At 41.1% G+C, this 12,119-nt stretch overlaps 1 long non-coding RNA gene across 1 annotated transcript; it reads right to left on the bottom strand.

Moving 5' to 3' along the window:
• Positions 1-10,598: 10,598 nt before the first annotated feature.
• Positions 10,599-11,521, bottom strand: LOC115200862 (uncharacterized). Its single transcript, XR_003879622.1, has 2 exons — positions 11,393-11,521; positions 10,599-11,003 (listed from the first exon to the last, which is right to left on the bottom strand). It is a non-coding gene; the product is annotated as an uncharacterized LOC115200862 (long non-coding RNA).
• Positions 11,522-12,119: the final 598 nt, after the last annotated feature.

Below are 12,119 nucleotides of genomic sequence, written 5' to 3'. Positions count from 1 at the left end.
GCATTAGTATTATGTTGCTATGAGTTGACTGTGCTTGTCTTGCATTAGTATTATGTTGTTATGAGTTGACTGTGCGTGTCTTGCATTAGTATTATGTTGTTTTGAGTTGACTGTGCTTGTCTTGCATTAGTATTATGTTATGATTTGACTGTGCTTGTCTTGCATTAGTATTATGTTGTTATGAGTTGACTGTGCTTGTCTTGCATTAGTATTATGTTGCTATGAGTTGACTGTGCTTGTCTTGCATTAGTATTATGTTGTTATGAGTTGACTGTGCTTGTCTTGCATTAGTATTATGTTGTTATGAGTTGACTGTGCTTGTCTTGCATTAGTATTATGTTGTTATGATTTGACTGTGCTTGTCTTGCATTAGTATTATGTTGTTATGAGTTGACTGTGCTTGTCTTGCATTAGTATTATGTTGCTATGAGTTGACTGTGCTTGTCTTGCATTAGTATTATGTTGTTATGAGTTGACTGTGCTTGTCTTGCATTAGTATTATGTTGTTATGAGTTGACTGTGCTTGTCTTGCATTAGTATTATGTTGTTATGATTTGACTGTGCTTGTCTTGCATTAGTATTATGTTGTTATGAGTTGACTGTGCTTGTCTTGCATTAGTATTATGTTGTTATGAGTTGACTGTGCTTGTCTTACATTAGTATTATGTTGTTATGAGTTGACTGTGCTTGTCTTGCATTAGTATTATGTTGTTATGAGTTGACTGTGCTTGTCTTGCATTAGTATTATGTTGTTATGAGTTGACTGTGCTTGTCTTGCATTAGTATTATGTTGTTATGAGTTGACTGTGCTTGTCTTGCATTAGTATTATGTTGTTATGAGTTGACTGTGCTTGTCTTGCATTAGTATTATGTTGTTATGATTTGACTGTGCTTGTCTTGCATTAGTATTATGTTGTTATGAGTTGACTGTGCTTGTCTTGCATTAGTATTATGTTGTTATGAGTTGACTGTGCTTGTCTTGCATTAGTATTATGTTGTTATGAGTTGACTGTGCTTGTCTTGCATTAGTATTATGTTGTTATGAGTTGACTGTGCTTGTCTTGCATTAGTATTATGTTGTTATGATTTGACTGTGCTTGTCTTGCATTAGTATTATGTTGTTATGATTTGACTGTGCTTGTCTTGCATTAGTATTATGTTGTTATGAGTTGACTGTGCTTGTCTTGCATTAGTATTATGTTGTTATGATTTGACTGTGCTTGTCTTGCATTAGTATTATGTTGTTATGAGTTGACTGTGCTTGTCTTGCATTAGTATTATGTTGTTATGAGTTGACTGTGCTTGTCTTGCATTAGTATTATGTTGTTATGAGTTGACTGTGCTTGTCTTGCATTAGTATTATGTTGTTATGAGTTGACTGTGCTTGTCTTGCATTAGTATTATGTTGTTATGAGTTGACTGTGCTTGTCTTGCATTAGTATTATGTTGTTATGATTTGACTGTGCTTGTCTTGCATTAGTATTATGTTGTTATGAGTTGACTGTGCTTGTCTTGCATTAGTATTATGTTGTTATGAGTTGACTGTGCTTGTCTTGCATTAGTATTATGTTGTTATGAGTTGACTGTGCTTGTCTTGCATTAGTATTATGTTGTTATGATTTGACTGTGCTTGTCTTGCATTAGTATTATGTTGTTATGATTTGACTGTGCTTGTCTTGCATTCGTATTATGTTGTTATGAGTTGACTGTGCTTGTCTTGCATTAGTATTATGTTGTTATGAGTTGACTGTGCTTGTCTTGCATTAGTATTATGTTGTTATGAGTTGACTGTGCTTGCCTTGCAGTATTATTGTGGAGACCACCTCAATGAGTGAAATTCTCTTCAGGAGAAAGTCAACAATTAAACCCCCTGGTAAGACTCGTCACACTAATGTCTCCTCATGGTGGGGACCTATCAGAGCAGAGAACAGTAATTAATTTATAGCTGGCTGACTGCTGTTCTACCACCAAACAGACACACCGAGTCCCTAAAGTGTCTGTGTGTGTGTTTGTGTGTATGTGTCTTTGCTGAATATGCAAACAGCTGCCTAACTGTGTTGTTGTTTCATATGCACACACAGGGAATAAACAAAATCCAACACCCACACAGACATATTTTCCACCTAGTCAACTCAGGGATTCGAACCAGCAACCTTTTGGTTACTGGTCCAACACTGTTAACCGCTAGGTTACCTGCCGCCCATTTGAAGTGAAAAGGTTAGAACTGAAATGTAAATAGGGTATGGTGTGATATTAACACCGAACTGTGTGGACGTTGTGTTATAATGGACAGGGTCCATTAGAGAGAGAGAGCGAGAGAGAGAGATGTGGGAATTGTGAAAGAGATGGGAAGATAGAGAGAGAAATGGAGGGAGAGAGCGAGAGAGAGATACACAGAGTGAGCTAGAAAGAGAGAAAGATATTCGAGAGATGGAGAGAGAGAGAGATAAAGAGAGAGACAGAGAGACACAGAGAGTGAGCTAGAAAGAGAGAAATATATTTGAGAGTCAGAGAGAGAGAGATAGATAAAGAGACAGAAAGAGAGGACTTTTGTGAGTTTATTGTTTATTTCACTTTTGCTTATTATCTAGTTAACTTGCTGTGGCAATGTTAACATGTGTTTCCCATGCCAATAAAGTCCTTACATTCAATTGAGAGAGAGAGAGAGAGAGAGAGATCTCTCACCAGGGTGGAAGATGGAAAATTCAAGATTAAGAAGTTCCAGCATGTCCTCAGTAACTGGGGTGAATGACCTGCTGCTGAACAAACCTGGTTTCAGATTCTACTCAAAATCTTTCAAATGCATTGAGCGTTTGCTCCAGCCTGCCTGTGTCCCAGAAGGGTGGGGTTTGCTCTTTTGCAACTATTCTATTGGTTCCATTAAGCCATGCAAGCTTAATCAAGCACAGATAAAGTATTTGAAATGCTTTCAAATAGTATTTGAACCCAGGTCTGCTACTGAATGGATGCGATGTTGGCAATGGGTTTCATCACAATCAATAACCACAATTTGGGAGATAGAAGCCGCAGTAACACAATTTATAGTTGGTGGGATGAAAAGAGAGGTATTAGTATATCACTTCAATTTAAAGTTGAATGCAAAGGTATGGATCAGCATCTCACAGAGACGGAACACAGAATACAATCTGCCTGTGAATTGATTTGGATGCAAAAGAAAGGAAGAAATATGCCCAAACATTTTATGTTATGGATCTGAATTTCTCATCGTACCACAACAGCATACAATCTGTCTGCTTGTATGCACATTAATTTGGATAAGAAATAAAATATAGATTTCATGAATCTGAATGAGAATAAAAGCATCATTGCATGTCTGTGCCACTGCATGTACAGTCTGAATTATTGTGCTCCATGTTGTTGCATTGCCTGTGTGTGTGTTGCCTGGAGCTCGGGCTAACTCATTAGCCTCCTCCGTGCCTTACACTGTTAGGCTAAATTGGGTTAAAGAAAACACACATAACCAGGTTGGAAAACAGTTGAGGGCACCACTTAAATCAGGTCATCTTCTCCAATGCAGAGCAGAGCAGGGTGTTTGTGTGGGTGAGAGAAATATTGAGATTTGTGCTGTGTGTGTGTGTGTGTGTGTGTGTGTGTGTGTGTGTGTGTGTGTGTGTGTGTGTGTGTGTGTGTGTGTGTGTGTGTGCGCTCACATGTGTGTGTGAGATATATATATATATGTGTGTGATATATATATATGTGTGTGTGTGAGAAAGAGAGAGAGAGATGTGTGTTATTAATGCTATTATGATTATTATTCAAAACTATTATTATTATTATTTAATGCTATTATTATTATTCAATACTATTATTATTATTCAATACTATTATTATTATTATTCAATACTATTCATTATTTAATGAATTATTATTATTATTATTCAATACTATTATTATTATTCAATACTATTATTATTCAATACTATTCTTTATTTAATGCTATTATTTAGCTGCTAGTTGCTGTGTACTGTTGATTGGGCTGTACAAGGAAACAAGGTTAGCTGTTGTTGTCTTACCCGTTGTTGTCTTAGCTAGCTCTCCCAATCAACACCTGTAATTGCTTTATGCCTCGCTTTATGTCTCTCTCAAATGTCAATATGCCTTGTATATTGTTGTTTAGGATAGTTATCATTGTTTTAGTTTACTGAGGAGCCCCTAGTCCCACTCAACATGCCTCAGATACCTCCTTTGTCCCACCTCCCACACATGCAGTGACCTCACCCAGCATAACTAGTACGTCCAGAGATGCAACCTCTCTTATCGTCACAAAATGCCTGGATTTACCTCCACTCTACCCGCACCTCACCATACCCCTGTCTGTACATTATGCCCTGAATCTATTCTACCACGCCCAAAAATCTTCTCCTTTTCCCAACGCACTAGATGACCAGTTTTGATAGCCTTTAGCCGTACCCTCATCCTACTCCTCCTCTGTTCCTCAGGTGATGTGGAGGTTAACCCAGGCACTGCGTTTCCCCGGGCACTCTCATTTGTTGACTTCTGTAACCAAAAAAGCCTTGGTTTCATGCATGTTAACATCAGAAGCCTCCTCCCTAAGTTTGTTTTACTCACTGCTTTAGCACACTCCGCCAACCCTGATGTCCTTGCCGTGTCTGAATCCTGGCTTAGGAAGGCCACCAAATATTCTGAGATTTCCATCCTCAACTACAACGTTTTCTGTCAAGATAGAACTGCCAAAGGGGGAGGAGTTGCAATCTACTGCAGAGATAGCTTGAAAAGTTCTGCCATACTTTCCAGGTCTATGTCCAAACAGTTCAAGCTTCTAATTTTGAAAATAAATCTCTCCAGAAATAAGTCTCTCACTGTTGCATCCTGTTATAGACCCCCTTCAGCTCCCAGCTGTGCCCTGGACACCATATGTGAATTGATTGCCCCTCGTCTATCTTCAGAGTTCATTCTGTTAGGTGACCTAAACTGGGATTTTCTTTGCATGCTTTGTTAATAACACAGTGTCCAAAGAAGGGCCAGATGTATAGGCATCCAATTTGAGACACTGAACTCTGTCTGAGAAGTAGTTGGTGAACCAGGCGAGGCAGTCATTTGAGAAACCAAGGCTGTTGAGTCTGCCGATAAGAATACGGTGATTGACAGAGTCGAAAGCCTTAGCCAGGTCGATGAAGACGGCTGCACAGTACAATCTTTTATTGATGGCGGTTATGGTATCGTTTAGTACCTTGAGCGTGGCTGAGGTGCTCCCGTGACCAGCTCGGAAACCGGATTGCACAGTGGAGAAGGTACGGTGGGATTCGAAATGGTCGGTGATCTGTTTATTAACTTGGCTTTCGAAGACTTTAGAAAGGCAATGCAGGATGGATATAGGTCTATAACAGTTTGGGTCTAGAGTGTCACCCCCTTTGAAGAGAGGGATGACCACGTTGCTTTCCAATCTTTAGGGATCGATACGAAAGACAGGTTGAACAGACTGGTAATAGGGGTTGCAACAATGGCAGTGGATAATTTTAGAAAGAGAGGGTCCAGATTGTCTAGCCCAGCTGATTTGTACGGGTCAGGTTTTGCAGCTCTTTCAGAACAACTGCTATCTGGATTTGGGTGAAGGAGAAGCTGGGGAGGCTTGGGCAAGTAGCTGCAGAGGGTGCAGAGCTGTTGGCCGGGTTTGGGTTAGCCAGGTGGAAAGCATGGCCAGCTGTAGAGAAATGCTTATTGAAATTCTTGATTACAGTTGACTTATCGGTGGTGACAGCGTTACCTAGCCTCAGTGCAGTGGGCAGTTGGGAGGAGGTGCTCTTGTTCTCCATGGACTTTACAGTGTCCCAAAACATTTTGGAGTTAGAGCTACAGGATGCAAATTTCTCTTTGAAAAACCTAGCCTTTGCATTCCTGACTGACTGTGTGTATTGGTTCCTGACTTCCCTGAACAGTTGCATATCGCGGGGACTATTCGATGCTATTGCAGTCTGCCACAGGATGTTTTTGTGCTGGTCGAGGGCAGTCAGGTCTGGAGTGAACTAAGGGCTCTATCTATTCCTAGTTCAACATTTTTTGAAACGGGCATGGTGGAGTTGGTGAGGAAGGCACTTTTAAAGAATACCAGGCATCCTCTACTGAGAAGGTGAGGTCAATGTCATTCCAGGATACCCCGGCCAGGTCAATTAGAAAGGCTTGTTCGCAGAAGTGTTTTAGGGAGCGTTTGACAGTGATGAGGGGTGGTCGTTTGACCGCAGACCTATTACGGATGCAGGCAATGAGGCAGTGATTGCTGAGATCTTGGTTGAAAAGAGCAGAGGTGTATTTGGAGGGCAAGTTAGTTAGGATGATATCTATGAGGGTGCCTGTGTTTACGGATTTGGGGTTGTACCTGGTAGGTTCATTGATCATTTGTGTGAGATTGAGGGCATCAAGCTTAGATTGTAGGATGGCCGGGGTGTTAAGCATGTCCCAGTTTAGGTCACCTAGCAGCACGAGCTCAGAAGATAGATGGGGGGCAATCAATTCACATATGGTGTCCAGGGCACAGCTGGGGGCAGAGGGTATACCACCCACCACTGCGACCTGCATGCTCTAATCGGCTGGCCCTCGCTACATATTCGTCGCCAGACCCACTGGCTCCAGGTCATCTATAAGTCTTTGCTAGGTAAAGCTCCGCCTTATCTCAGCTCACTGGTCACGATATCAACACCCACCCATAGCATGCAATCCAGCAGGTATATCTCACTGGTCATCCCCAAAGCCAACACCTCCCTTGGCCGTCTTTCCTTCCAGTTCCCTTCTGCCAATGACTGGAACGAATTGAAAAAATCGCTTAAGCTGGAGACTTATATTTCCCTCACTAACTTTAAACATCAGCTATCTGAGCAGCTAACCGTTCGCTGCAGCTGTACATAGTCCATCTGTAAATAGCCCATCCAATCTACCTACCTCATCCCCATATTGTTTTTATTTTCTTTTCTGCTTTTTTGCACACCAGTATTTCTACTTGCACATCATCATCTGCACATCTATCACTCCAGTGTTAATTTGCTAAATTGTAATTACTTGCTACTATGGCCTATTTATTGCCTTACCTCGTCACGCCATTTGCACACACTGTATATAGACATTCTTTTTTTCTATTGTGTTAATGACTGTACGCTTGTTTATTCCATGTGCAACTCTGTGTAGTTGTTTGTGTCACACTGCTTTGCTTTATCTTGGCCAGGTCGCAGTTGTAAATGAGAACTTGTTCTCAACTGGCCTACCTGGTTAAATAAAGGTGAAATAAAAAAATAAATAAAAAAAGGTCTTTGCGTGTGTGTGTGTGTGTGTGTGTGTGTGTGTGCGTGTGTGTGTGTGTGAGAGAGAGAAATATGTGTGTGTGTGTGTGATATATGAGTGTGTGTGTGTGTGTGAGAGAGATATGTGTGTGTGTGTGTGATGTGTGTGTGTGTGCACAAGAGAGAATGTGTGTGATATCTGCCATGTCTTTGGTTCAGATCTCCTGGTATCCCTCTACAACGCTCTTCCAAAGGTAGCAGTCAGGCGCCCAGCATGACAGCCTCTACGCTCAGCCTTCATGTCCCGTTTTGAGGTTAAAGCATAGTTTGATCAATGGATCGGGCCTCCCTACGGTCACCCTCTGATCAAGCATCACCACGTATGAAATACGTGTGTGAGATGTGTATATGTGGGGGGAGGGGTGGGATGGCGGTGTGTGTGTTTTTGTCAGACAGAGGTGTTTGAGTGTGCGCGTGTGTGTCTTCTCTTCTTTGTGTCTGGGGCTCCCAAGGGGTTTCTTTTGAAGACTTAGACCCCAATTATGGACCATCTGAGCGGCACAGATAGGAGCAGATAAGACGGCTCTACACATAAGACCCTGGCTGTGTGTGTGCGTGTGTGTGTGTGTGTGTGTGTGTATGTGTGTGTGTGTGTGTGTGTGTGTGTGTGTGTGTGTGTGTGTGTGTGTGTGTGTGTGTGTGTGTGTGTGTGTGTGTGTGTGTGTGTATGCTCCACAGTGTAAGGCTCGGTCACCAAATGGCACACAATTTCCTATGCATTGCACTTCGCTATGGGCCCTGGTCAAAGGTAATGCACTATATAAGGACTAGGGTGCCATTTGGGACACACAGCCTCGTTTAACCCCTCACAATGAATCAGAATGGGTCTCAGTAATCTCAGTTCAACCCCTCGCAGTGAATCTGAATGGGTCTCAATGATCTCAGTTCAACCCCTCACAATGAATCAGAATGGGTCTCAATGATCTCAGTTTAACCCCTCACAATTAATCAGAATGGGTCTCAGTAATCTCAGTTCAACCCCTCGCAGTGAATCTGAATGGGTCTCAATGATCTCAGTTTAACCCCTCACAATGAATCAGAATGGGTCTCAATAATCTCAATTCAACCATTCACAGTGAATCTGAAAGGGTGTCAATAATCTCCATTTAAACCCTCACAATGAATCAGAATGGGTCTCAATAATCTCTGTTTAATCCCTCACAGTGAATCTGACTGGGTCTCAATACTCTCAGTTTAACCCCTCACAGTAAATCTGAATGGGTCTCACTAATCTCCGCTTTAAAAAAAAATGTATTTCACCTTTATTTAACCAGGTAGGCTAGTTGAGAACAAGTTCTCATGCGACCTGGCCAAGATAAAGCAAAGCAGTGTGACACAGACAACAACACAAAGTTACACATGGGGGAGTAAACAATAAACAAGCCAATAACACAAGCAAGTCAATGACACAGTAGAAAAAAAGAAAGTCTATATACAGTGTGTGCAAAAGGCACGAGGAGGTAGGCAATAAATAGGCCATAGGAGCGAATAATTACAATTTAGCAGATTAACACTGGAGTGATAAATGAGCATATGATGATGTGCAAGTAGAAATACTGGTGTGCAAAAGAGCAGAAAAGTAAATACAATAAAAACAGTATGGGGATGAGGTAGGTAGATTGGGTGGGCAATTTACCGATGGACTATGTACAGCTGCAGCGATCGGTTAGCAGCTCAGGTAGCTGATGTTTAAAGTTGGTGAGGGAAATAAAAGTCTCCAACTTCAGCGATTTATGCAATTAGTTCCAGTCACTGGCAGCAGAGAACTGAAAGGAAAGGCGGCCAAATGAGGTGTTGGCTTTGGGGATGATCAGTGAGATATACCTGCTGGAACGTGTGATACGGGTGGGTGTTGTTATTGTGACCAGTGAACTGAGATAAGGTGGAGCTTTACCTAGCATAGACTTATAGATGACCTGAAGCCAGTGGGTTTGGCGACGAATATGTAGCGAGGGCCAGCTGACTAGAGCATACAGGTCGCAGTGGTGGGTGGTATAAGGTGATAATATACTTTGGCAAATCATATACATTATGGCATGGAACATTTTTCCTGGACAATTACTCTAATGTCAAGCTTCATGGATGAGTAGTCAAGTAGGGCTCTATTCAATCAGATTCGCTTTAGCCCACATTCGGTTAAATGTGCAAACGCTGATTTGTCACATAGATGTTCATCTTAAATCAGGTCAGAAAAAAATTGCTATCTAGAACCTAAAAGGGTTCTTTGGGTCTCCCCATATGAGAACCCTTTGAAGAACCCTCATTGGTTCCACATAGAACTCTATTGAGTTCCATGTAGAACCCTTTCCCCAGAGTGTTCTACATGGAACCCAAAAGTGTTCTCCCTGGAAACAAAAAAGGTTCTACCTGGAACCAAAGAGGGTTCCCCTGTGGGGACAGCCGAATAACCCTTTTGGAACCCTTTTTTCAAAGACCAGACCAGTTATTTAGGCCTAAGACCCCTAGAGTTAGCGAGTGCAGCAATATTAGCAGGCTAGTTGTTGGTTTTGTAACAGTACAAATTATTTTCATATGGTGCCTTTCTTCACGTTACATTGTGTACATTCTCCGTACCCTCCATTTGGGGTGCTTTGAGCCAAAAGGGGTCCCCTAAATGGATCTAAATATTGTCCAGGAATTACCTCATTGTATAGAAAGGGGCACACCTCTACTCTACATTGCTGTGTTTTCTCATCATATTGTATTTAATACTCTGTCTCAGCCTGTCAAGGAAAGGCAATAGCAACTTATGGATCAACAAGCTCTCACAGTCCCACATCAGAATTAGACATTCCTCCATGTTTCTCAAACGTTAAATTTTGTTGTTACAAACGTAAAATGGCAAAGTGTTTAAGGTTAAGGTTAGGCATTAACTCGGAATGGTTAAGGTAAAGGCTTAAAACAAAAAATCTCCAAAAACATTTTCTATAACTGGATTCAAACATTCAACCTTCGGCACCAGAGGCAGATGCTTACGTGAAAAGTAGCAGCGCTCACTGGAGCCCCTAGTGGTCGGTTTCAATTTTATCTCCCGACGCCCTCAAACATGGATGGATGTCAAATGCTAGCTTATATCACGGGTGACCTGGCTGTATGGATTACATGTCACTGCACATATTAATGCCATGTGCAGTACTGGAGGAATTCTTCGAAGTCACAAAACCATTAATATTCATGGAAGAGAAGAATACAGTATATATTGCAAGGGATACAGGTCGATCGTCTGCTGCTCCTAACCAGACAATATGACAAAAAATACTGTGAAAGAATGAGGAGTTTTACACAACATTAAAGGCACTATCTGTAATTTGTTTTTCAGTCAAAGGCAGCCTTTCACAAGGCATTTCTAAGTTATATTTTTCCAAAAATCAATGGGTATATATATCATAAAAATTTTACAGCATTAAAGATTGTACCTACAATAGCATATCGATAACTAATTAGTTTACATCTTTAAGTACATTTACACAACAATAAACAGTATTTGACTTTATAATTCACCAAAATGTAATAAGCAGCCAATCAAATCAAGCAGCTCCAAATGCCCAGGGAGCCAATCAGGTATTCTCTCAGATGGTGTTTACTTAGTTGTTGTGTATTTGTGTGTTTTTAAAGAAGCCGTGGATGTTCCCCTTCAGGGGGGCAGATGGGTGGAACAACCAGGGGAGCATGGGAGGCCTGAAGAACAGCTGGCTGAAACAAAACAAAGTCACATTCACGAGTCAGATGAAAAACTTTATTTGAAGACATGCAATCTCCCCTATGGTTTCCAAGTCTTCTGAGGGTTTGCATTGTTGTTAATGCTTGTTTAGCTAGTGTCTACAGTACAGTACTGCAAATGACCAAATATATCCATTTTGGTGTGAATGAATTCTTCCAGGACCACACTATTGGTTTACCTTGACCACATATCAAATTAAGTCTCTTGAGGGTGTCCTAAAATGTGCACCATACTCCTGATAACTGGGCCAGCTGATATCCTGGACCAGCTAAAAGATCCTCGCTGTACCAGACGACATTTCATTTTAAATTGTATTTGTTTAGCAAGCAAGAGGAGGAAACTTAAAATTCAACTCACTCACCCCTGATGACCGACTGATATACAACTGCTGCCAACTCCAAGCCAAGGTGACTGTGCTCCTCACCACAACGCAGTCAGAGGGACATGGCATCAGAACCGCAGATGCCACCTTTATTTTAGCACAAAATGGTACACACACACATGCACACACACACACACACACACACACACACACACGCACGCACACACACACACTTGAAAACTGAGAAAGGGAAAGGATAACAAAGAGAAGAAAGTGGTAGCAGAAGAAAAAGTAGTATGAGAGAGAGACATAGAAATCAATAGACATAACAGGGAGACTATCACAAGTGTTTTCAGTAAAGCCTGGGGCTGTGCAGCCGAGTGGTGAGAGAAAAAGCAGCCATTGCAGACGACCTGGAACACTCAAGGGTCTCAGAGTCACTGTGTGTGTGCTCTATTTCCTTTCTCTTTCACTTCAATTACTTCCTTCTAAACTGATATGGAATTGATTTAAGAAGGTCATAGCATGGATCATTTAGCTATTTGATTTGGAATTTTAGGACCCCTTTCGGTATCAAACAAATATATTTAAAACATATTCATCAAATATTGAATTTGGCCTTTAGAGCAACAGCCCGTAGGAACATGTTGAATAACACATTCATAAATGGTAAAAAAAAACAGAAATAAGGTTTTGAAGTGTTTGTCCTATATCTAGGAGATATAAGAAAGCTCAGGAAATATATATATATATATATATATATATA

The sequence above is a fragment of the Salmo trutta genome, chromosome 10 (genome assembly GCF_901001165.1).
Source record: "Salmo trutta chromosome 10, fSalTru1.1, whole genome shotgun sequence".
Classification (NCBI taxonomy): Eukaryota; Metazoa; Chordata; class Actinopteri; order Salmoniformes; family Salmonidae; genus Salmo; species Salmo trutta.
Note: the sequence above shows the minus strand (reverse complement) of the source record. Positions and strands in the feature narration are given on the sequence as shown.